This window comes from Schistocerca piceifrons, chromosome X (genome assembly GCF_021461385.2).
Source record: "Schistocerca piceifrons isolate TAMUIC-IGC-003096 chromosome X, iqSchPice1.1, whole genome shotgun sequence".
Taxonomy (NCBI): domain Eukaryota; kingdom Metazoa; phylum Arthropoda; class Insecta; order Orthoptera; family Acrididae; genus Schistocerca; species Schistocerca piceifrons.
In genome coordinates this window covers 177,339,446-177,363,765 of record NC_060149.1, presented here as the reverse complement: position 1 = coordinate 177,363,765, position 24,320 = coordinate 177,339,446, and the positions used below count along the sequence as shown (strand labels likewise).

The 24,320-nt window shown below is 45.0% G+C and overlaps 1 long non-coding RNA gene across 1 annotated transcript in view; it reads left to right on the top strand.

Annotated features, from left to right (window-relative positions):
* The first annotated feature begins 1,166 nt into the window (after window positions 1-1,166).
* Window positions 1,167-24,320, top strand: part of LOC124723047 — a 563,016-nt gene continuing 539,862 nt past the window's right edge. The window contains exon 1 of the long non-coding RNA XR_007006487.1: window positions 1,167-1,282. This is a non-coding gene — a long non-coding RNA (uncharacterized LOC124723047). The remainder of the gene's footprint in view (window positions 1,283-24,320) is intronic.

Sequence of the window (24,320 nt, the reverse complement as noted above, 5' to 3'; positions counted from 1 at the left end):
TACACTCCATACAAAATTCTTTCAGAAAAGGCTTCCTGGATCTTAAATCTATGCTCGATGTTAACAAATTTCTCTTCTTCAGAAACGCTTTTCTTTCCATTGCCAGTCTACAATTTATGTCCCCCTTATTTCGGCCGTATTCAGTATTTTTCTTCCCAAATAGCAGAGGTCGTCTACTACTTTAAGTGTCTCATTTCCTAATCCAATAATCTCAGCATCACCTGATTTAATTCGATTACACTCCATTATCCACGTTTTGCTTTTATTGATGTTCATCTTCTATCTTCCTTTCAAGACACCGTCCATTCCGTTCAACAGTTCTTCCAAGTCCTTTGCTGTCTCTGACAGAATTACAATGTCGTCACCAAACCTCAAGGTTTTTATTTCTTCTCCCTGGGTTTTAAATCCTGCTGCAAATTTTTCTTTGGTTTCCTTTACTGTTTGTTCAGTGTACACATTGAATAACACCGGGGATAGGCTACAACCGTGTCTCACTCCCTTCCCAACCATTGCTTCCCTTTCGTACCCCTCGACTCTTATGACTGCCTTCTTGTATCTGAAAATGAAGAGGTACTGAAACGAACTGGCGAAAAAATAAATTTATGGTACAACTTGACTAAAGAAAAGTTTCGGTTGGCAGGACACATAATGAGGAACTAAGGAATCTTAAATTTGGCAATGGAGGCTAGTGTGTACGAGTGGTGAGGGGGAAATTGTTAATGGAGACCAAGGCTTGACTACAATAACCGGGTTCAAAAGGATACGCAGAGATGAAGATTTTTTAAGTGGTTGGACTAGCTTGGACTGCTGCATCAAATCAGTCTTTGTTGTGAAGACTAAGAAATCAACACAAAAAATGGTTCAGTGAAATACATTAAATAATAAATGTAGGTGCTGATTTCAATCTGGACTATCCCAGTAAAGCCCTTCGCTGATCCGTTCTAAGAAAGTCCTTCCGGCAGCGCTTCGGCGAATCGTTCGGTTAGGTAACGAGTGGCTGGCAGGTAAGAGTGGCGGGCACTTTTTGCGTGGCGCAGACGGGCTCTGCGCGCCTCGCGCCGGCTGGAGCGCGCTCCGGAGTCCGGTGTTCGGGATCGATGCTGGCATCAGTATGCGGGCCGCAGCACGCCGCGCCACGCGTAGCCGGAGCCTGCCCGCGCCGGGACACGCGCAGCCTGGGCCGCGGATACATCACCTGCTGAGCAAACCGCCAGCCCCTAAGTCGGGATTCCGACTCCAAAACACGTTCCACGCCACACCGCATCGTTTACCGCTAACGAAGGTACGTCCGTCGGCGTGTTTTCGCTGATATGTGATTGGTTCGGGGAATGTATGACTAATAGGAACTGGTACCTTATATTGGACGGGGAATGCTTCACATAAAAAAAAGTAGCACCGGGTGTTCCCCAAGGAACCGAAATAGAGTCTCAAATGTTCAAAATATATAGGAGGGGCGTTCAGTAAGAAAGACAACACATTTATTTTCTTCACCAGTTACGGAAATGTGAAATTTGTTGTGGGACATCGTGGAATATTCCCAATTCAGTCCCTACAGTTTAATGAAGTTCCGATAGGTGGCAGCTCTATACGTACCATTCAAAATGTAATGTCTATAAAAGGTGGTGCTCCCTAAGGAGAGAGCTGTCATTGAGTTTCTTTTGGCGGAAAACCAGAACATCGCAGATATTCAGAGGCGCTTGCAGAATGTCTACAGAGACCTGGCAGAGAACAAATGTCCTGTGAGCCTTTGGTCGAGGCGTATGTCACCATCACAACAAGGTCACCCAAACCTGCCCCATCTACCGTGTGCCACCCAGCCGCACACAATGTGAATCTTGCAATATTGGAACGTGCGGACAGTCTCATTCGAGAGGATTAACGGATCACAAGCAAACACCTAGCTGCTCAACTGAACGTCTGTGTTGGTAGTGTATGTTGGTAGTGTTGACACTTTCGTCTACCAGTTGGGAGCATGCCAGTGTGGCCGAGCGGTTCTAGGCGCTTCAGTCTGGAACAACGCGACCGCTCCGGTAGCAGGTTCGAATCCTGCCTCGGGCATGGATGTGTGTGATGTCCTTAGGTTAATTAGATTTAAGTAGTTCTACGTTCTAGGGGACTGATGACCAAAGAAATTAAGTCCCATAGTGCTCAGAGCCATTTGGACCATTTTGAAACCAGTTGGGATACCCAAAGGTGTGTGGCCACTGGATTCCTCGCCTCCTAAAGAAGACCATAAAGAGCAAAGAAGGACCGTCTGTGCGGTATTGCATGCGCGTTACGAGGATGATAGCGACAATTTTTGTCGAACGTCGTTACAAGTGATGAATCATTGTTTCATCGCTTTGAACTGGAAACAAAACGACAGTCCATGTAGTGGCGCCACGTGAGGTAGCCATGCGGTCTAAGGGCGCCTTGCCACGGTTCGCGCGGCTTCCCCCGTCGGAGGTTGGAGTCCTCGTTTCGGCATGGGTGTGTGTCTTGTCGTTAGCGTAAGTCAGTTTAAGTTATATTAAGTAGTGTGTAAGCCTAGGGATCGATGACCTGAGCAGTTTGGTCCCATAGAACTTACCACATATTTCCAATTTCCATGGAGTGGCACCACACCACCTATCCTCTGTAGAAAAATTTCATGTCCACCCACTCAGCAGGTAAAGTATAGCGACGGCCGTCTGGGCCTCTGAAAGGGTTATATCTCTTTGATGTCCCCCCTTATGGTGCAATGGTCACCTCTGAAATGTGCTGTGTTACCCTCAGGAAATTGAAGAAGCAACACAGTTCTGTCTCATGAAATTGAAGAAATGTCTTCAGCGTGTTTGTCGCCACAAAAATGCAAACTAATTCCTCCTTCTCGATGACTACGCAAGGCCTCACACAAATATGCACACCCGAGAGGAGCTCACAAAACTTCATCGGATTGTTCCTCCTCGTGCACGCTACAGTCCGGATCTCGCACCTTCCGAATTCCATCTGTTTGGCCCAATAAAGGATGCACTCTTCAGGAAGCAGTGCGTGGGAAATGCGAAGGCTATTAATGCAACAAGACGTTCACTTAGACATCGACCAGTAGATTGTAAAAATACGGGCATACAGGCCCTTCCAGTAAGGTGGCTTGAGACTTCCTCATTGACCGGAGATTATGTTGAAACATAGTGTTTTGTAGCCAAACCAGAGGGGAATAATATCGTCTACTGTAATCCGGAATAAAACCAACCTGCTTTCAGAAAAAAGTGTGTTGTATTACTTATTGAACAACTCTCGTCCAAATGTGTTATCAGACAGGTTCGGGTTTCCTGCAAGATTGGCAGCCGACTAAGCTGTTGTCTAAGGGACGAAGTTGTCTTTGGGCGATCGTCAGTAATTACAGAAACACATGGACAAATTCTCCACTATATATAATGAATGGTAGCTCTATTCTCATATGGACAGTTGTAAGGCAGTACCTGTAATATAGACAAACAAGGCAGATGCTGACAGTTATAAATGTTACCAAATAATCAGTTTCATAAGTCATGCTTGCAAAATACAAATAAAATGGTTCAAATGGCTCTGAGCACTATGGGACTTAACTTCTAAGGTCATCAGTCCCCTAGAACTTAGAACTAATTAAACCTAACTAACCTAAGGACATCACACACATCCATGCCCGAGGCAGGATTCGAACCTCGGAGCGGGCGCGCGGTTCCAGACTGTAGCGCCTAGAACCGCTCGGCCACCAGGGTCGGCTGCAAAATACAAACACGATTAATTCGCAGAGGTATGGAAAAACTGGTAGAAGACTACCTAGGGGAAGATTAGTTTGGGTTTCAGAGAACTCTAAGAACACGGTGGGAATACTTGACCCTACGACTTAAGAAATGCGTCGAAGAAAAGCAAAAATCTACGTTTATAGCTTTTGTACATTTAGAGGAAGCTTTTGTCAATGTTCACTGGAATACACTATTTTAGCTCCTAAACGCGTGTAGGTAAAACACAGGGAACGAATAGTTGTTTGTAACTTGTACAGAAACCAGAATGCAGTTGTAAGAGTCGAAACTCTTGAAAGGAAAGTTTGTGGTTGTGAAGGAGGTGCTAGAGGGTTGTACCCCATTCCCTTTGTTGTTCAGTCTGAACATTGAGCAAATGGTGATAGTACCCAACAACAGATTTGGAGAAGGAATTAAATTTCAGCAAGCAGAAATAAATACTCTACGGACACTTTCGAAAGAACAGACACCATATCCATGTAAGTATATAGTTCTGGCAATACCGGCCATGACCTTCTTCTTCTGTGCGGATGAGCACATATTACCCGAACTCTTACGGGACTTCGTAAGAATGTCTTCCACGAGTAAAGAGTGTGTTGGATAGGGACACTACGAATGTAGTGTGTGGACAGATAAGGTGAGAATGTGTTCCTCGCGGGAGGCGTGCGCGAGATAGTCCCTGCAGTCGCACTATCCTCTGTACCCTCGGTGGCTCAGATAGATAGAGCGTCTGCCATGTAAGCAGGAGAGCCCGGGATTGAGTCCCGGTCGGGGCACGCATTTTCACCTGTCCCCGTTGATATATATCAACGCCCGTTAGCAGCTGAAGGTATTAATATATAATTATAATTTCGTTCTAGACGGCTGCAGGTCATCAATGGTGTCTGTTCTTTCGAACACCATATCCATATAAGTATATGTATCCATTCATGACTATTGCGCATTCCGATGGACTTGGGTAATTACAGCAAGACAATGCGGTACCACACACGTCCAGAATTGCTACAGAGTGGCTCCGGGAACACTCTTCTGAGTGCCTTCTTATGCCTTGCAACGTGCTGTTCAGAAGAGCTCTTCACCCCTAGTATTCTTAAGGATTTATGGACAGCCCGGCAGGATTCATGGTGTCAGTTCCCTCCAGCACTACTTCGAACATTAGTGAAGTCCATGCCAGGTCGTGTTGCGGCAGTTCCGCAGGCACACGGGTGCCCTACACGATTTTAGCCACGTGTACCAGTTTCTTTGTCTCTTCAGTGTATGATTATGTAGATGTAGACATAAACTACCAACATGAAGCAACAAGGATACAGCCCGAAACAATGTTGTGCACACATAAGTGCGAAACCAGATACGAGCGATTCCCTTAGTCTCAGGTAGAGCGCCAGCCTCGCTCTCACACACACATTATACTAATGATCTCGTCGTACGCTTCCTCGCTGCCGAACTATCCCCTTACTTCGACAGAATTCCTACCTGTGAATGCTAAATTGTGCCGGCCGGAGTGGCCGAGCGGTTCTAGGCGCTACAGTCTGGAACCGCTACGGTCGCAGGTTCTCATCCTGCTTCGGGCATGGATGTGTGTGATGTCCTTAGGTTAGTTAGGTTTAAGTAGTTCTAAGTTCTAGGGGACTGATGACCACAGCTGTTAAGTCCCATAGTACTCAGGGCCATTTGAACCATTTTGCTAAATTGTAGTATGCCACGGCTCGACGAGCATTTTCTGTGAAAGACAATTAAATGAACACCCTTAGCTGCTTACAGGCGTTGTCGTACGTCAACGGGGACAGATGAAAATATGTGCCCCGACCGGGACTCGAACCCGGGATCTATTGCTTACATTGCAGACGCTCTATCCACCTGAGCCACCGAGGACACAGAGGATAGATCGATTGCAGGGATTTATCTCTGGCACGCCTCCCGCGAAACCCACATTCTCAGCGTATTGTCCCGCACTACATTCGTAGTGCCCCTGGCCATTATACTCATTACTCGCGGCGCGTTGCCGATTCCCGTAAGAGATGGTCAAGTGACCGGTGAGCCTTAACTATATATATACTAAGATGGTATCTGTTCTTTCGGACATGTCCGAAAGAACAGATACCAACATAGTATATATTAAGTGAAAGACGTTCATCAGCTTGATTTGGCTCAACTTGATCGTAAGGCGTTCTTGATTAAGTCCTGATTCTCTTAAGAGTGTCCAGTGGATGGAGGCTGTCAGAAATGGAGGCTGTCAGAAACTCCTCGCTATGATTGTTTAAACGGTAAGTTTGTAGGTTCTCTTGTTGCTCGGTTACAGAGTACGCACCCGCAACAAGGTGCACACATAACGACAAAGGTACAGCACAAAACTTCTCTATCATTCTGTAGCTGTCGGAATTGTTCAGTGACACGACACGTACACATGTCCGCTAATCAACACATCTCTCGAGCAGTTTAGCACAACAGTGAAGTGCCTGTGTGTAGTTCTATTTTGTGGTCAGAGATTTAGTATCTTGTTAAAATTTCAGTGAAATGAAAGTCAATAATCCTAAATTTATGTACTTCTCAGTTCAGTATTGTTTTTACTGTCGAGTAAAATAATGTATGGTGACAGTTGAGCAAGAAGAGAATGTGTTCAAGGCGGCGTTATCAAACATATTTTTAACTAGTGATAGAACTGAAGTGAGATTAAGAAAGCACCAGAACTTGTCGACATTTGAAAATGGATTTTTATAGGAATGTGTTACTATTTATGAATAGAGCACTTCCGAATCCGAAAGAGCGAACAAATTATGAACTGCAGTCGACATCATATTAAACCTCACCTAAATTTTTAAATTTCTAAGAGTTATTAAAAGTCTGCATAAGTCCCTACGCGCTGTACTACGCAGGACGTGTGGATGACACCTATGTGAAATTCTTTGAATAAGGTTCACCTGCTTAATCTAAGTGACAACAGTTGGCGGTGAACTTCTGCTGTTTTTATCGTGTTGTTGATGAAATAGTTAGAGACTGTAGATCGGTGTTAACCTAAAGTCTGTGCCGCTTGTACTTTGTTGAGATAGCCCGCTATCCTTGAGAAGACGTACAATGTCATCGGGATCATTCCAGCGATGAAAAGTTCGTGCTACCAGTTAACTGAGGCGAATTATCTTCAATTGGATAGTTGATAGTTGATGAATCTCCCCAAAATAACGAACTTGACTTCAGAGATTGGTCTGAGCGGGGCGTTTCATAAACCACTAACAATTTTTTTTGGAAATTCGGGGTAAGGTCTTATGAGACCAAACTGCCGAGGTCATTGGTCCCTAAGCTTAGACACTACTTCATCTAACTTAAACTAACTTACGCTAAGGACGACACACACACCCATGCCCGAGGGAGGACTCGAACCTCCGACGGGGGGAGCCGTGCAGACCGTGACAAGACGACTGAGACCACGCGGCTACCCCGCGTGGCTAAGCCACTAACAGCTAGAACGGCTGAAATCAACTGTAAATGTGCTTAAATTATAATACAGGGTACTCATACAGTCCACTCGAAGAGCACCGTGTCAGCAGCCACAACCCGACCTGTCAAGCGATGCGGCAACGTCTAATACAAAATTGTGAAAACGTGCAGGGTCGCCACATTTGAACGCAATTGCAGCACGTCGAGAGAGGTGATACAAATGACTGTTATCTCAGCGAAGACACAGAACAGAACACAACACTTTAACATTGTCGCAATTTCTGAAGTGTTCAGCAGGTACATGTGGATTCTCTTGCCCCCATTTGCGTGAGATTAATCGTCTAAGCTTTCCCGAAATATGAAAACTGTCTCGTCATTGACGATTAATTCGCTTGCACATAGACATTTTCAAGATGATTGTACATATCAATGCAGAAATGCTGACTACGCAATTTGTCGTCGTGGCTAATGGCTTGTAGCAGCTGAAAAATATGAAGCTTCACTCCTAATCGCTTTTCGAGAATTTTCCAGGCTGTTAGCTTAGTGATGTTTAGTTCTCCACTAGCACGACAGGTAGATTTTGTAAGACATCGCATCATGATGGCCCTCACACGATTCACTATCTGTTCTCACAGGCTCGATCAACCCGAACGTTTTGCATCGCGTAAACAACCATATTCTTCAAATTCTTTGTACCACTTATTGTGTTGTTCTAAAATGGTGGTGTCTTGTGATACTTGCCAAATAGCAACTGATTGGCAACAGGGAAATTCTAGAATACAAAACGCACTTATTACCCGGTTCGCCACATAAAAATAATCATAGTAATTACATGCTATATAATTTGTTAATGTTGCGTTTTACCATTTACCTATACTGACTTTTTGAAATCTTTCACAGACTTTGTAATTACCCTGTATCGTATCTGTCTGAGTACCAGCCAATGCCTTTTATCTGTCAAAGTATATATGTTCCTCTAGCACCATCTGAAGGTCGTTGTGCTAGCCTCATTACGTTGTAAGTCTACAAACCGCACTAGTGAGATTGTCACTGTGTTTGGTGGTGTAGTGTAGGTACTAACGGTAAATATGACTAAGAGGAAGCCAATGAATCCTGTGAACATCGTTAAGCCGCTGCGCGGGAAGGTATGGCTACTGTGCACACTGCAGAATGAAGAGTGGAGGATGAGCCGTCTGCATGCATGTCGCATCATGTCATGTGCTCTGAGGACCTAACAGAAACAAATACCGACACACTGAAGAGGAATAGTGGCTATGCATCTTAAGACAGAGGAGAAGTAGCAAATCGGTATGAGAGTTCCAAAACTTCGGGAATGCTGTATCTGACAACTGAAGGGACTACAAACCAAAGTGAATAAGCACCTTAACCCCAAAAAGTATCACGCAAAAGTACGGTTCGCTGTACTGATAACCAAACATTGTGCAATATTTCTGGTGATTATTATAACTGCCGCTACTACGCTTACAGAAAAAATACTAAATAACAGCTGTAGTTTCATATTTTCGAAATCATGCTGCAAGGTAATTTTACAATACCTGTCCAGCGACTGGAAGACTTCATGTCACTTTAAGGGAGACAAAATATTAAATTTTATGGCTTAAAATCAATATGTAATAGTACAGTATGGAAGAGCTGGACATAGTGGTTTAATAGTCTGCTACTGACGCATTCGAACGTGTATTCTAGTAGCTACTAGACAATCGACAATTTACGCTTTTCTTGGCGTTTTACGAGTGCTTTAAAAGAAGAACGTAACGTGTCGTCCATGTGGATCTCTACTTCAGGGCGTCTCCACACGTCTTCAATGGTCATCGGGCTCAGTTCTAAGAGGGACACATCACTAAAGACAATTCTATTCGAGTCACTGAAATTCGAGGCCGAAGATGTGTCTAGAGATGGCAAAGACAGCGGTAGGATACCAATCTGACAGTCGCCCGCCATACTGCGCGACAGCTGGGATTTATGGCCGTCGGTGTTATTTCATTTGACAGCAGAACCCCTTCCATTATCATCCGTGACACCCTCACGGCACAACGATACATCTACAGCCACGCGGAGTGGCCGCGCGGTCTGAGACATCATGCACGGACTGGGCGGCCCCTCACGCCGGAGGTTCGTGTCCTCCCTCGGGCATGGGTGTGTGTGTTGTTCTCAGCATAAGTTAGTTTAAGTAGTATGTAAGTCTAGGGACCGATGACCTAAGCAGTTTGGTCCCTAAGGAATTCACACACATTTGATACTTCGAAAATATACGAAGGTTGTCCAGAAAATAAGTTCCGATCGGTCGCGAAATGGCCACCACAGTGAAAACCTGATGAAGCTTTGCACAGATGTGTTGGGTAGTGACTCTAGTATGACCGCCGATCGCACCACGACGCTCTTTTCAGTTGTCAGCGCACTGTGAGCGAATAAAGGTGCCTAGAACAACGATGTCTCCAGCCAAGTAGGAGGACTCGCTAAGAGGCTTCGCCTTAATGAATCCAGCCCACCTAACACAACTGCCACACACTTCCTTCTTCATGGCAATTTTCAGCCGCACTCTGCAGGGGCAGTGAAGACGCTCCTGCAGCCTTTTCGGTGGGAAGTGTTAGATCACCCACAAAGCAGCCCTAATTGGCTCGTCCTGAGTGTCATCACTGTTCACATGAAACGCTGGATACGAAGAAAACACTTGGGCGCAGGCTACGGGCTATAGACCAGCGTAGAGAATTATCGGGAAGCACAGGCGGCTGCCTTCTGTGACGATGGTGTTGGAAATTTGGTATAAAGCTCCGACAGATGTCTAAGTCGGAGCGGCGACTATGTACAGAAGTACCTGGAAAGTGTAGCGTTCTCTTGCAGATAAAATGTTTCTGATATTCACTGTGGTTTCTATTTAGTGACCGAACGGAACTTACTTTCTTAACAACCCTAGTAATACGCCCCGTTTTCTTTCCTTCGCGGGAAGCCGTCCTGGGATTTCCTTCCAGCAAGGAAGGTGAGAGATTGTAAGGCTTGTCTTCGTGCTTGCCTAACAGAACGTTGGCCAGCAAGGGCCCTCCATCCATCTCGGGAGTTTGACGATCTAAGCCACCAACTGGACATAATTCGGCACGATACCACTCAGGAGGACATCCACCAACCCTATCAATCAATGTCAACACCAATAACCGCTTACGTAAGGGCCAGAGGTGGTCCAACGCGTTATCGACTTCTTCAGTCTATGAAGCTCTTTGCCTTGAATAAATCATCCAATTTTTCTGAAATTGTAATCATTTGTTTGTCTGCACATGTCCATCACATCAACCGATTCCATCTCATTCGGATAATTCCTTCGTGGTGCGTTGCTTTTTTTTTTTTTTTGTTTTAAAATATATTTGAACAGGATCTGAATACATGCGGCCGCCGGCTTTCGCAGCTTCAGAGTACGTGTGTCGTCGGCTGGTGAGCTTGCACACAGCTGAAGTCTCTTGCTTACATCGTAACATGTTTTTGCCCTTCGTACGTCTTTCGTAAATTAACAATATTCCTTTGTTTATTTAATTAATGGGTTTACTGCAAAGCCGCGCGGGATTAGCCGAGCGGTCTATGGGCGCTGCAGTCATGGACTGTTCGGCTGGTCCCGGCGGAGGTTCGAGTCCTCCCTCGGGCATGGGTATGTGTGTTTGTCCTTAGAATAATTTAGGTTAAGTGGTGTGTAAGCTTAGGGACTGAGGACCTTAGCAGTTAAGTCCCATAAGATTTCACACACATTTGAACATTTTGTTTACTGCATAGCGTTATTATTGTAGTGAAGCCTTCATGACCCGTAAATTGCTCCTAGTACCAGTTATGCCTGAATATGATTTCAGTTATTAATATTTAATAAGGTACAATCGCCGTTCCGCGCTAGAACATTAATGGTTCCCCTACCTCTTTACTGTCGAGTAAGATCCATTCTCAAGGCTCGCATTCCGGTCTCAGCTTTCGTGATTCACTGTTTGTGCCACATGGTCCGGTTGCTACCTCTGCCTCCATGCTAATCTGCTTCCTGTTCACTGTCAGTTTATACTGTAACACTGCTTAGTGCAGCTGATTTCGGCTGTCTGCCGAGCTTCAACAAACGTAGAGTTTGGAAAAGTAAGTACCCCTCAAAACGAGAGACACTTCTACATCTGCGTCTACATAGATAATCCGCAAGCTGCAGTACGGTGCATGGCGGAGGGTACCCTGTACCACTATTTGTCATTTACCCTCCTGTAAAATGAAAATATTTGGTGAGAACTATGGGACCAAACTGCTAAGGTCATCGGTCCCTAGGCTTACGCACTACTTAATCTAACTTAAATTAACTTACACAAAGGACAACACACACACACGCACACACATGCCCGATGGAGGAATCGAACCTCCGACGGGGGGGAAGCTGCGCGAACCATGACAAGACGCCCGAGACCGCACGGCTACCTCGCGCGGCTTATCCTCCTGTCCCACTCGCAAATAGATGGAGGAAAAAACGATTGTCTGCAGCCGGCCAGAGTGGCTGAGCGGTTCTAGGCACTCAGTCTGGAACATCGCGACCGCTACGGTCTCAGATTCGAATCCTGCCTCGGGCATGGATGTGTGTGATGTCCTTAGGTTAGTTAGGTTTAAGTAGTTCTAAGTTCTAGGGGACTGATGACCTCAGAAGCTAAGTCCCATAGTGCTCAGAGCCATTTGAACCATTTTGATTGTCTGTACCCCTTCTTATGAGTCCTAATTTCTCGTACCTTATCTTCATGGTCCTTATGCACGATGTATGATGGCGGCAGTAGATCCGTTCGGCAGTCAGCTTCAAATGCCGGTTCTCTAAATTATCTCAATAGTGTTTTTTCACAAGAACGCCGCCTTCCCTTTAGAGACTCTCATTTGATTTCCCGAAGCATCTCCGTAACACATACGTATCGTTCGAACCTACCGGTAACACATGTAGTCGCCTGCTTCTGAATTGTTTCGATGTCTTCCTTTAATCCGACCTGGTACGGATCCCAAACACTGGAGCAGTACACAAGCGTCCTATATGCGGTCTTCCTTCAAGTGGACCACTTTTTCTAAAATTCTTTCACTAAACCTAAGTCACCATTTGCCTTCTCTACCACAGTTTTCACATACTCGTTCCACCTCACACCGCTTTGTAACGTTACACCCAGATATTTAAACGACTTGACCGTGTCAAACACAACACTAGTCATACTGCATCCGAAAATTGCAAGTTTGTTCTTCCTATTCATACTAATTAACTTGCATTTTTCCGCATTTAGGGGTAGCTGCCATTCATCACACCAACTGGAAATTTTGTCTAAGTCGTTTAGTATTCCCTCAACTTCGACACCGTACCTTACACCACAGCATCATTAAAAAACAACCGCAGATTGTTATCCACCCGTCCGCCAGATCATTTGTGTATACAGAGAGCAACAGCGGTCGTATCACACTTCCCTGGGGCACTCCTGACGATACCCTTGTCTCTGATGAACGCTCGCCTTCGAGGACAACATACTGGGTTCTAGTATTATTAAGTCTTCGAGCCACTCACATATCTGTAAGTTTATTCCATACGCTCGTACGTTAGTTAACAGCGTGCAGTGGGGCACCGTGTCAAATGCTATTAGGAAATCCAAAAATATGAAATCTGGCGGTTGCACTTTATCCATAGTTCTCAGTAAATCATATGTGTAAAGAGCAAGCTGAGTTTCGCACAAGCGATGCTAAAATAATGCCTGTTAATGGACAATGTTTTGTCACAAAATCGACGATCGTCCTTCAGATTGGTAAATGAGAAATTTGGCAGTAAGGAGGATAGGGTTAATATCACCATTTGCAAAAATTTGTGTTAGTAGAAAATTTGGTGCCCATAGGATAGGGTTAATATCACCATTTGCAAAAATCAGTGACAGTAGAAAATTTGGTGCCCATTGCTGCTGCTCAAACTGACTGACGTGCCGAATGGAAACTACTGATGGTTTCACTGACTTGAAAATCTAATTTTGCCAGTTCACATACGGATATGGTACGCAGCCTTCAAAACTCCAGTGCACAGCTTTGTCCATCTTGCATTGACGCACAGACACGCTGCAGCACATCGCCTCTCATGGGAAGTGGGGCTATGGCAGGTTCGTTTAGCCGAGCTCTTTAAAGCGCCTCTTTTGGGGTACGGGTGGGCCAGGATGAACTGTGTCGAATCTGCCTCGAGAATTAACGACGGGTGTTGGTGAGCCGGCCAGAATGGGTTTCAATTTTAGACGGTTTAACACGTCCACATTACAATGTCTCGCTCTAGAACATTGATTTACTATACAAGTTTCATCCCGGGGAGAGTGGTACTATCAGGATAGGTACCCAGCCACCAGATTCCACAAACATTGACTCAACCCGGGCAACAATGGCGATCCGCTGTCAGAAACGGGAAAGACAAAAGAGAAGAGAAGAAGGGACAGTAACTACACTCCTGGAAATGGGAAAAAGATCACATTGACACTGGTGTGTCAGACCCACCATACTTGCTCCGGACACTGCGAGAGGGCTGTACAAGAAATGATCACACGCACGGCACAGCGGACACACCAGGAACCGCGGTGTTGGCCGTCGAATGGCGCTAGCTGCGCAGCATTTGTGCACCGCCGCCGTCAGTGTCAGCCAGTTTGCCGTGGCATACGGAGCTCCATCGCAGTCTTTAACACTGGTAGCATGCCGCGACAGCGTGGACGTGAACCGTATGTGCAGTTGACGGACTTTGAGCGAGGGCGTATAGTGGGCATGCGGGAGGCCGGGTGGACGTACCGCCGAATTGCTCAACACGTGGGGCGTGAGGTCTCCACAGTACATCGATGTTGTCGCCAGTGGTCGGCGGAAGGTGCACGTGCCCGTCGACCTGGGACCGGACCGCAGCGACGCACGGATGCACGCCAAGACCGTAGGATCCTACACAGTGCCGTAGGGGACCGCACCGCCACTTCCCAGCAAATTAGGGACACTGTTGCTCCTGGGGTATCGGCGAGGGCCATTCGCAACCGTCTCCATGAAGCTGGGCTACGGTCCCGCACACCGTTAGGCCGTCTTCCGCTCACGCCCCAATGTCGTGCAGCCCGCCTCCAGTGGTGTCGCGACAGGCGTGAATGGAGGGACGAATGGAGACGTGTCGTCTTCAGCGATGAGAGTCGCTTCTGCCTTGGTGCCAATGATGGTCGTATGTGTGTTTGGCGCCGTGCAGGTGAGCGCCACTATCAGGACTGCATACGACCGAGGCACACAGGGCCAACACCCGGCATCATGGTGTGGGGAGCGATCTCCTACACTGGCCGTACAGCACTGGTGATCGTCGAGGGGACACTGAATAGTGCACGGTACATCCAAACCGTCATCGAACCCATCGTTCTACCATTCGTATACCGGCAAGGGAACTTGCTGTTCCAACAGGACAATGCACGTCCGCATGTATCCCGTGCCACCCAACGTGCTCTAGAAGGTGTAAGTCAACTACCCTGGCCAGCAAGATCTCCGGATCTGTCCCCCATTGAGCATGTTTGGGACTGGATGAAGCGTCGTCTCACGCGGTCTGCACGTCCAGCACGAACGCTGGTCCAACTGAGGCGCCAGGTGGAAATGGCATGGCAAGCCGTTCCACAGGACTACATCCAGCATCTCTACGATCGTCTCCATGGGAGAATAGCAGCCTGCATTGCTGCGAAAGGTGGATATACACTGTACTAGTGCCGACATTGTGCATGCTCTGTTGCCTGTGTCTATGTGCCTGTGGTTCTGTCAGTGTGATCATGTGATGTATCTGACCCCAGGAATGTGTCAATAAAGTTTCCCCTTCCTGGGACAATGAATTCACGGTGTTCTTATTTCAATTTCCAGGAGTGTATGTCCAACAATCTAGCGCTTAGCGGAGTGTGTGGTAGCGGCACTTGTTTGAAATGATAAAGCTGCCTTTTAAAGCTATTCAGGCAAACCGTAGGAAGCGGTGGAACCACTTTCTGTTACCACACAGCAAGGTGATAGGTTCTCCTTCTGCTCCCGAAGCTATCAGCGCATAGCAGAAGTACAGATTTGTCCCTGTCGTTGATTTACTGTCCCACTTACAAACACAAGCTTAATGAAATCCCTATCCCAATAACTTTCGGAAAGTAATAGTATCTCTGACATACCATTTCGCTGATGCATCTCGAGAAGAAATTCTCAAGATTATTGCTTTATAGTTCTTACTGTGGAGGACTGCTACCGCCGCCTGTCTAACTGAGCGAAGCAGGCTTACCCACGCTGCTTAGCTGCTGTTCAACAATAGGGAAAAGAATGACTTTTAACGTAAGTGGAAGTACATAAAGTTATACATATAAAGAAAGGCATAAAAATTTAAAAAGGCATGTAACAGTAAACTTATTACTAAGTGTGCCTTCCGATTTGCTTTTACTTTCAGATATCGTAAATTTACTTGAATGCACCCCAAGAATTGTGAAAAATACAATTTTTACCATTTAGATTATAAGTGAATTATGTTTGCGTCAAGTGAAAGGCAGCTACATGGAGTGAACCGGAAGTCCATCGAAAAAATTCCGGAAATTGTTCAAAGATATTGTCTGAGTATTTTGATATAAGGACCCATTGTCTGCCTCCGGTTTTGTTCTCAAGCAATATTACTTGTACATTGACACAATACGCAGCTCTATGAATAGGTTTTCTGATAAAAAGATAGTCGATGTGTATCTCGTGCATAGGTTCACGGAATGTAGTGGAAGAGAGGCACGAAGACCGTATGCTTAAAGGTTCCGTCAGTGACGTCAGCCACACCACAGTTCTTTTGCTCTTGTACGGAGGTTCCTACGAGAAGTCACGTGATATCGTGTTACGGCGGTTGCATACCACAGGATTTTGCACCGTTCCGAAGGTATTTACGCAGCATGGAAAGTAATTAGCTAACAAACCGAATAAACCATAATTACATTATTACTCTCTAACGATCCATCGGGGTCCTTAGTCGAAAATACTCGAAAATATCCCTGAAGAGTCTCCCTAATTTTGTTGGCAGAGTTCCAACTCACACTGCAGAACTTAATAAACTGTGTAAATGCAAGGGGAATTAGCTTCTAACTCGAAACAATTTGTCTAAAATTCGAACTGCTTCGAAATGAAGTGTGTGTTTAATTAAACAAATTGCCACTCGCTTTCTCAATAGCAGCTGTCACTGTTTTGTGCCACTGATTGTGGCTGTCGTAAACCGCATTTCCATTTACACGGAGAGCTTGTCAGTGTGGTACACCTATCTTGTCACTCACTCTGATTTAGCATTAATCCCTGTTTTAGATAGGTCGACCGTGGAGATATAGGAATTCACTAGCTCGATCTATAACAGCATTCATGAGGCTACAGTTTCTTCGCATAAAAATACCACTCGAATAAAACTATTCTAAAAACCTGTTGATTATCCCCTTTATGTAGCTCGCAATTTGTACACCATTCGAATAAAACTAGTCGGAAAACCTGTTGATTAACACTTCTGCGTTGCTGACAGTTTGTACGTATTGCTAATACAGTGGAGGCATACCTAGTGCCTGTTAATCAGCAAATATACAATAATAAAACAAAGGATTTATGTAATGATAGATGAAACTGAAAGTCTGCTGTCTGTGATCATAATTAGATTTTTTACACTATACCGTAAATAAGAGGCCAAAACACATTTCAATCGCTGCGCTATGGTTACGTTTACTCCTTGTTGATTTCAGTAGCTGGAAAACGGCCTGATTTCTGCCTATTCGAGTGTAGCGAATCAAAGAGCAGATTAAATATAGGCGATTTAGGATTGCTTCCCGACAATTGAAAAGATGTATTTCTGAACATAGGGTGAATATACTGTTTAGTTTATTCTCAATTCCATACATTAAAATTTGTGAAAATAGCAACACACAAAAAACTTACATCAAAATGAATCTATAGACGTTGTAGAAAATCAGATACGATTGTTGCGAACTGCTACGGTCGCAGGTTCGAATCCTGCCTCGGGCATGGATGTGTGTGATGTCCTTAGGTTAGTTAGGTTTAAGTAGTTCTAAGTTCTAGGGGACTGATGACCATTGATGTTGAGTCCCATAGCGCTCAGAGCCATTTGAATCATTTTGATTGTTGCGAGTTGGTATACGAGGGTTTACCAGCAAGTAATGCACCACATTTTTTTTTCTCAGCGAAAAACGATGCTACGAATGCGAAACGTTATGTATGTATTATCTGAAGTCTCCTGAGTGAGCGCGCCAAGTTTCCGTCACTGCCGACAGATAGCGTAGCTGCAGGACAGTTTCCAAATGGCTTCTGAAGGTTATATACGTTACAAGTAACGTGCCGTCATTTAATTTCGCACTGCAGAGAACGAAACTATGGTGAATATTCACAAACGCTTGTGTAAAGTCTATGGAGCATCTGATGTCGACAGAAGTACATTTAGTCATAAGTTACGAAGGGTGACGTCATTAGAAGGCGGTTCGGCGGAGCTCTACGATTTTCAGGGGTCAGGGAGACCATCCACAGCTGTCACACCTGATACACCTAGCCCCCTCTGACTTCCACTTGTCTGGGCCATTAAAGGATATCATTCGAGGACGACATTTTGAGGACGAAGAGGAGATGATTCACACAGTGAAGCACTGGCTCCACCACAAGGACAAGGATTGGTACTGACAGGGCGTGCCCTTGTTCCGCATTGTAGAAAGACCGTAGAACGAGATGGAGATTACGTGGTAAAATAGGGTGTGTGGATAAAACACCGTTCTTTCGCGTGTGTAATTCTCATAATGTTCGATGATGAATTTTTGAAGAAAGAAATGCGGTGCATTAATTTCTGGACAACCCTCGTAAATGCTGAGCTGGGAGCAGCCTCTCGTTTGTAAAAAGGAAAGGTCAGTGTTGCGCGAAGCTCACTGAAATCGAACAGTTGGAAGAAAACGGCTTCATCTGAAAACAACAAAGCCTAGAACGCTATATACGCTGCAGCAGCTCAGGGGCCAGAGTGTCTATCTGCCACTGGCACTGGTTCAATATCCGGTAATGCAACGAATTTTTCCTTCCTTGGAGGACTGGGACAAGGTGCACTTACCCTCTTGTTGCCCACTGCGGAGTTCACTTCGAGAACAATTAACAGGGGTTGGGATTGGTTTGTGTTGGGGAGGAGACCAGACAGCGAGGTCATCAGTCTCATCGGATTAGGGAACGATGGGGAAGGGAGCCGGCCGTGCCCTTTCAAAGGAACCATCCCAGCATTTGCCTGGAGCGATTTAGGGAAATCACGGAAAACCTACATCAGGACGGCCGGACGCTGCGTTGAACCGCCGTCCTCCAGAATGAATTAACAGGGGTTGGACAAAGAAAATGGAAAAATGCGAGAAATGGCTCCTTCAACATAAGCACAAATTCTAGCGAACCCTGTAGGTCGAACTGTTGCATTTGACCAAGAACAGCATTTGTGCAGTGTCCTCAACATGCTGAAAGTGTCAGTCGTGGCCAGAATAGTTTTCTTTGTAATTTTAAGTGCATTATGTGGGATACAATTGAATTCGAATGTGAGAACATTGTTGGTGCTCGTATGATGGGTGCTTTCATAACCAAGATAGCAGAGGTATTTGATCTTACACGAGGTACCGTATGGAAGATTCTTTTACGGCATACAGAGAAAGTGCGCAAACATCATCTTATAAACCACAACGCGGACGAAATTGTGAGTTAAGTGAGCAGTACGGATGGTCATTCAGGAGGTTTGTCACGAAAAGTAAAACAACGATAAGTGCAAAGTCATACCCGCGAACCCTGTCGTCACGAAAACAACGTGAAAGGAGCTCCATAAGCTGGAAATTTCAGGGGACCTGCGGTTCCAAAACTACTCATCAGTGATGCAAATGCTCGTAACAGGAAAATGTGGTGCCAAAGCCATAAAGACTGAGCTATGGAGCAATGGAAGAAAGCCATAGGGACGATAAGTCTTGTTTTATACTGGTTCCAACGTCTAGCCGAATTTAAATCCCGAGAGTGAAAAACAGCGAGGATCGGTGGTGATTTGCGGAGCCTTATCACGGTATTCCATGGCTACTCTGCAAAATCGCATTGCTGCCAAGCATTATGTGACCATTTTGGTTGACCAGATCCGTTCCGCTGTTCAGTGTTTGTTCCCTAGTGGTCAACCAGCGTTGCAAGACCTGTCACATCTCCCCTGGCCACCTCGATCATCACATGTCAGTATTATTGGGCCTTCTGGTCTGCTTTGGAGAGACTGGGGCGTTACTCCTATTCACCTCCACCACAGTTTTCTGAACTTGCCAATATTTCCCCGGACGAATGGCATAAGATTCCTCTTAAAAACATAGAGAACCTACATTTATCCATTTCGAGAAGACTGGTGGCTGTTTTGAATGCCAACGGTTTTACTACACCGTATTAGACATGGTAATGTGTTGTGTTGGCGGTGTTTCATATTTTTGTCCACCGTCTATAGCGGCAGTCAAAGGTGTGGAAATTGAAAGCGGCAGCGAGAGAAGTGTACTGACAACGTGTTCCTTTTCACCATAACCGAATGACGATATTGGCAGAGGATTATACGGCGGGCTAAAGGCATCTCATTTCCAACAGAGCCTGAAAGTGGAATTTGTATGTAATGACCCCGTGTCAGCACGTTAGTGGACCCAAATGTGATAGGACGAAATTTTTATGAGATAATTCTTTGTCAGAGAACGTCACAGAGTCTCGTGGAAAAATAAGGAGGAAGGAAGTTAAGATTTTCTACATCCTACGAGTATAAAGGTCAATACAGACAAGCTCAGATTACAGAAGAATGAAGCAGGAAATCGACCCCGTGTTTTTTAACGGAATCAAACCTATATTTGTCTTAATCAGAATACGTAAATTACGAAAAGCCTTTAAGTACGGATGGACGGACAGGAATGTAAACCACCGTCCTTTCGAATATGTGTCCAGTGTCTGCAGCGGTGCCAACTTGCTCTACTGTCACGTGAAACAGATGACACCCCAGTCAAATACAGAACTTTTAAACGCTTATGTTTCGATAGATCTATATCTTATGCACCCACAGGAAACAAGCAAAGATGAATAATCACGAAAGGGCAAAGGATCCCACGTGTATAACGCCCGGGGGATAAACATCATATACTGCTGTTTCTCACTTCGAATACTGCACAGGTTGTATAAACAAAAGGACGAGGGTTACATCTTATACGACCCCGCGCATAAACCTCTACGTGCCTGGTTTCCTCGCTGTTGTCTTCTTGCTTCTCCCACTGAGAGCTAGAGATACGGTTCTCTAACGTTAATTAGTTGTGGCAGGTTGGGGAGACATTCAGATAATAAGATCCAACGTTACCCGGTAAGATCCTAATATCTTCTCTTAATTACACACTTTAAATTTTGAGCTGTACTGTTCACAACTAACATATCAATAATCCATGTAATTGTGCACTGGCAAAAAAATGGCTCTGAGCACTATGCGACTTAACTTCTGAGGTCATCAATCGCCTACAACTTAGAACTAATTAAACCTAACTAACCTAAGGACATCACACACATCCATGTCCGAGGCAGGATTCGAACCTGCGACCGTAGCGGTCGCTCGGTTCCAGATTGTGGCGCCTAGAACCGCACGGCCACTCCGGCCGGCTGTGCACTGGCACTCCACCCACGTAGTCTGCTGGTATGCAATGAAGTCTCTTGTCACTCGGTTCATATTCTTGGTGTACAACCATACAAAATCCGCCGTTCAAACAAGCTGTCCTAAATTTAGAAGAGTGACATAATTCTTCCATTTAACATTAATTTCATCTGGTGCCGTTTTAGTTATTTTCACGAGCGTAAGCACGGCCGATCGCGACGCGGCGCCATGGTGATGTAGCGGTACGATATCCTAACGAAAGAGGTCTTCGCTCAAGGTATCTGGTCAGACCGATTATGTGTCTCTCTCTCGCTGTTAAGTTTCACACAGATAATAGTGCACTATACTTTTCTTCTCCGGTAATCGATCCGACGCGGTTGGTTGTTGTTACCGCGATACGACACACGATTTGGGATTTATCATTCTCAAATAAATCACCAGGACCAAATCGTCATCACTGATATGAAAATAAACAACTTCCGTCGTGAGAATCTAAATTACTTCTACTAGTTTACTACAGCTGGCGTTCTGCTGCCGTGGCATAGGCTCTGCGTGACACGCGCACCGCGGAAGCGGAAGCCGTCGGCACACGGACCGTGCATTCGAACGTAGCGTGGAAATAGCTCGTCGGGGAGTCATCTCGTACGTGCATGTCAGATATTCTGAACGTGCCCTTGAACGTGTAGGAATGAGAGGGAAGAACGCATAATTTTTGTCTTAAGTGGATAACTACTGTGAATTTGCACCGCACTATTTGTAGCGAAACTTTTCTAAGCCGATATCCTTGTTGACTGGACATGGTACTTTCCTTACTGCCTTATAAAATATGTTCATGTATATTGAAGATTTTTTTTCTTAATACCACAGACAGAACAACGTGACTAGCATATGAACAAGGAAGGAAATGTGCGTTTTAATAGAGCTAACGTAGGAATTTTATTTCCGTCCTTTTTGTAAACAGTGTAATTTGCGAGCCAGATACAGCCGACAACTACCACTGGAGCGGGCTGCCGTAGCTTATACCACGTTGAGGCACACTTACCGTATGAACAAGTCGCATCGTTCCTAAGCGTCCAACAGCACGTTGAACTCGGCACACTGAACGTTGGCGGTCCGTGGGCAGACGGTTTTAGCCGCGACTCCTCTATTATCGAACTCTGCGCTCGTCGGAGAATGACTATCGATATCCGCATGTGCGACAGGCAGCGATACTACAATATGCCGACCCCACGGTTGTAATGAAATATCGAGTAGGATTATGAAGATCAGTGCACCATATAGTAGTCTCGCACTCAGACACCTGTGCAATGTCTAGGAAGTATGGAAAGTTTCCTGGCAGATTGAAACCACTCTATAAAAAGAGATGGTAGAAGAAAATGGCTCTGAGCACTATGGGACTTAACATCTGAGGTCATCAGTCCCCTAGAACTTAGAACTACTTAAACCTAACTAACCTGAGGACAACACACACATCCATGCCCGAGACAGGACTCGAACCTGCGACCATAGCGGTCGCGCGGTTCCAGACTGTAACGCCTAGAACCGCTTGGCCACTCCGGCCGGCTTCTGTGGAACACTACAGGTGCAGTGAAAAAGCTTAGCAGTACTTGACCCCATATCTGGAAAGTAAGAAGCGGAAGATTGTCCCCCAGTGTCAACAAACAGGGAAGTGATTACAATACTAGAATGTAGAAAAAAAGAGGGGGGGGGGCGGTCATAGTTTTGTGTTCTGGTTCTGCTGATTTTCTTAGTCTCAATGATCGACAAGTGAACATGAAACGTAACTCAACAAAATTTCACTCTGTAGATGAGACAATTGCTATTAAGAAAGCTATGGAAATTCGTGTAAATGTATTATTTAATGGGTTTGTCGGTAACATCAGCACGTGACTTTTACAGACGAAATTAACGCCTAACTGCTGCGAAACGCAATGCGTACAGGTCCTGATACGCAGCTCTTGCCACGGCAAAGTCATAGTGTCCCAAGGTGGTCCAATGCCGACCACTTTAAATCTTTATTTCTGAGGCTAGACAAAATTGTTTTTAGGAAGTATCAGTTCAAGATCTTGTGCAGAAAGCAATTACTGTTAACTTTGCCGAAAGAAACTTCATTATCTCCTCCATTCTTTACTTTGCTTGCTTTCGCTCTACTGCCTCGTGTGCTATAATTTCTCTGGGCACTCACCAAAAATATTCTTAGCCGAGAAAAGGATGGTCAGACTAATTTGCGGTGTCAGTTCTCAACCTAAGTGTACGCTGTTGTTCAGGTTTCTTAGACTTATAACTCCATTTAATTATCATAATTCCGTTCCTGTTAATATCCTCCATAGCGAAATTGGTTTTTTATGATGTTGATTTGTCCAGAAGGAACTGAAACAAGTATTCAGGGAACACTAGACGCAGAAATGATTTGCGCTTGGATAACACTTCCTTAAGAATTCTATAGAAACACTTCCACTATTTAGCAAGTTTCATTTTCAGTAAGCTTCTAGCAGAACTGAAAAAAAGAGTAATAAACTCTAAGATTTCAAATCTAAGTTGAAGGGTTCTTAGAGGCACACTCCTCCTATTCTGCACATCAAGTCCTCGTCGTATTTGAGACCATTTTTCTGTAGAAAATTTCTCTTTAATATGTGATTTATTCTTATATTCTCTCATAATTTTTTCGTGTTTTGTGAATAGTTTAGTTACTTTTGTTTATAAATTATCTAATGAGCAGCCTGTAAATTATTCTCTAACTCTGGCCATTGGATTTCAGGCATGCAACTACAGAAACCCTATTTCTATACCTAATATTTTGGCCGTATACCTTTCGGCCATCCTTAGAGTGAGGCGAGAAGCCAAAGCTGCGGCCTTTTCTCTCTCCTTTCAAACACGCGGACCGCATTACTGTGCATGCGGCCACAGATACACAATCTCCATAGATGTTATTTTGGGAGAAAGTACTATTTGTAAATTCAGTCTGTGGTTACACGGTCAATCGATGACGACATATCGATGTATCATTAGGAGCTACACTGAAGCGACGCCTTTGCGAGATAGTTAAAGAAAGCACCGAATTCCATGCTTTTTCGAGGCTTAAATCGTATTCTATGTCAATTAAATTCTTCGTCAAAACAAATTCCTATGATTCCTTTAGCAGCGAGTCCCAAAAAGGTGAAATCGACACTAAAATCTTGACATTCTCATACAGCATAGAGTGACAAGTGGCTGACTCCTGTCATAGTCGTTCATTGACCAGGCAGCTTTGGATCGCATTGTCGTACTGAAAATGATAAATAAGGAAATAAAATTAACAACGGAGTTGACAGACCCGGAGAGTGATGGTTTGGGTTACCAATGTTTCATCACTTGTTTGTGGCCCTATAAACAGAAACCATTGCATTAGGAGAGTATAGAACACAATATTTAGCCGCTCGTTGAGATAACTTCTGATACCACGTTTCAGCAGAATAGTACCTGGACATGCATGGTGGGCAACAGAG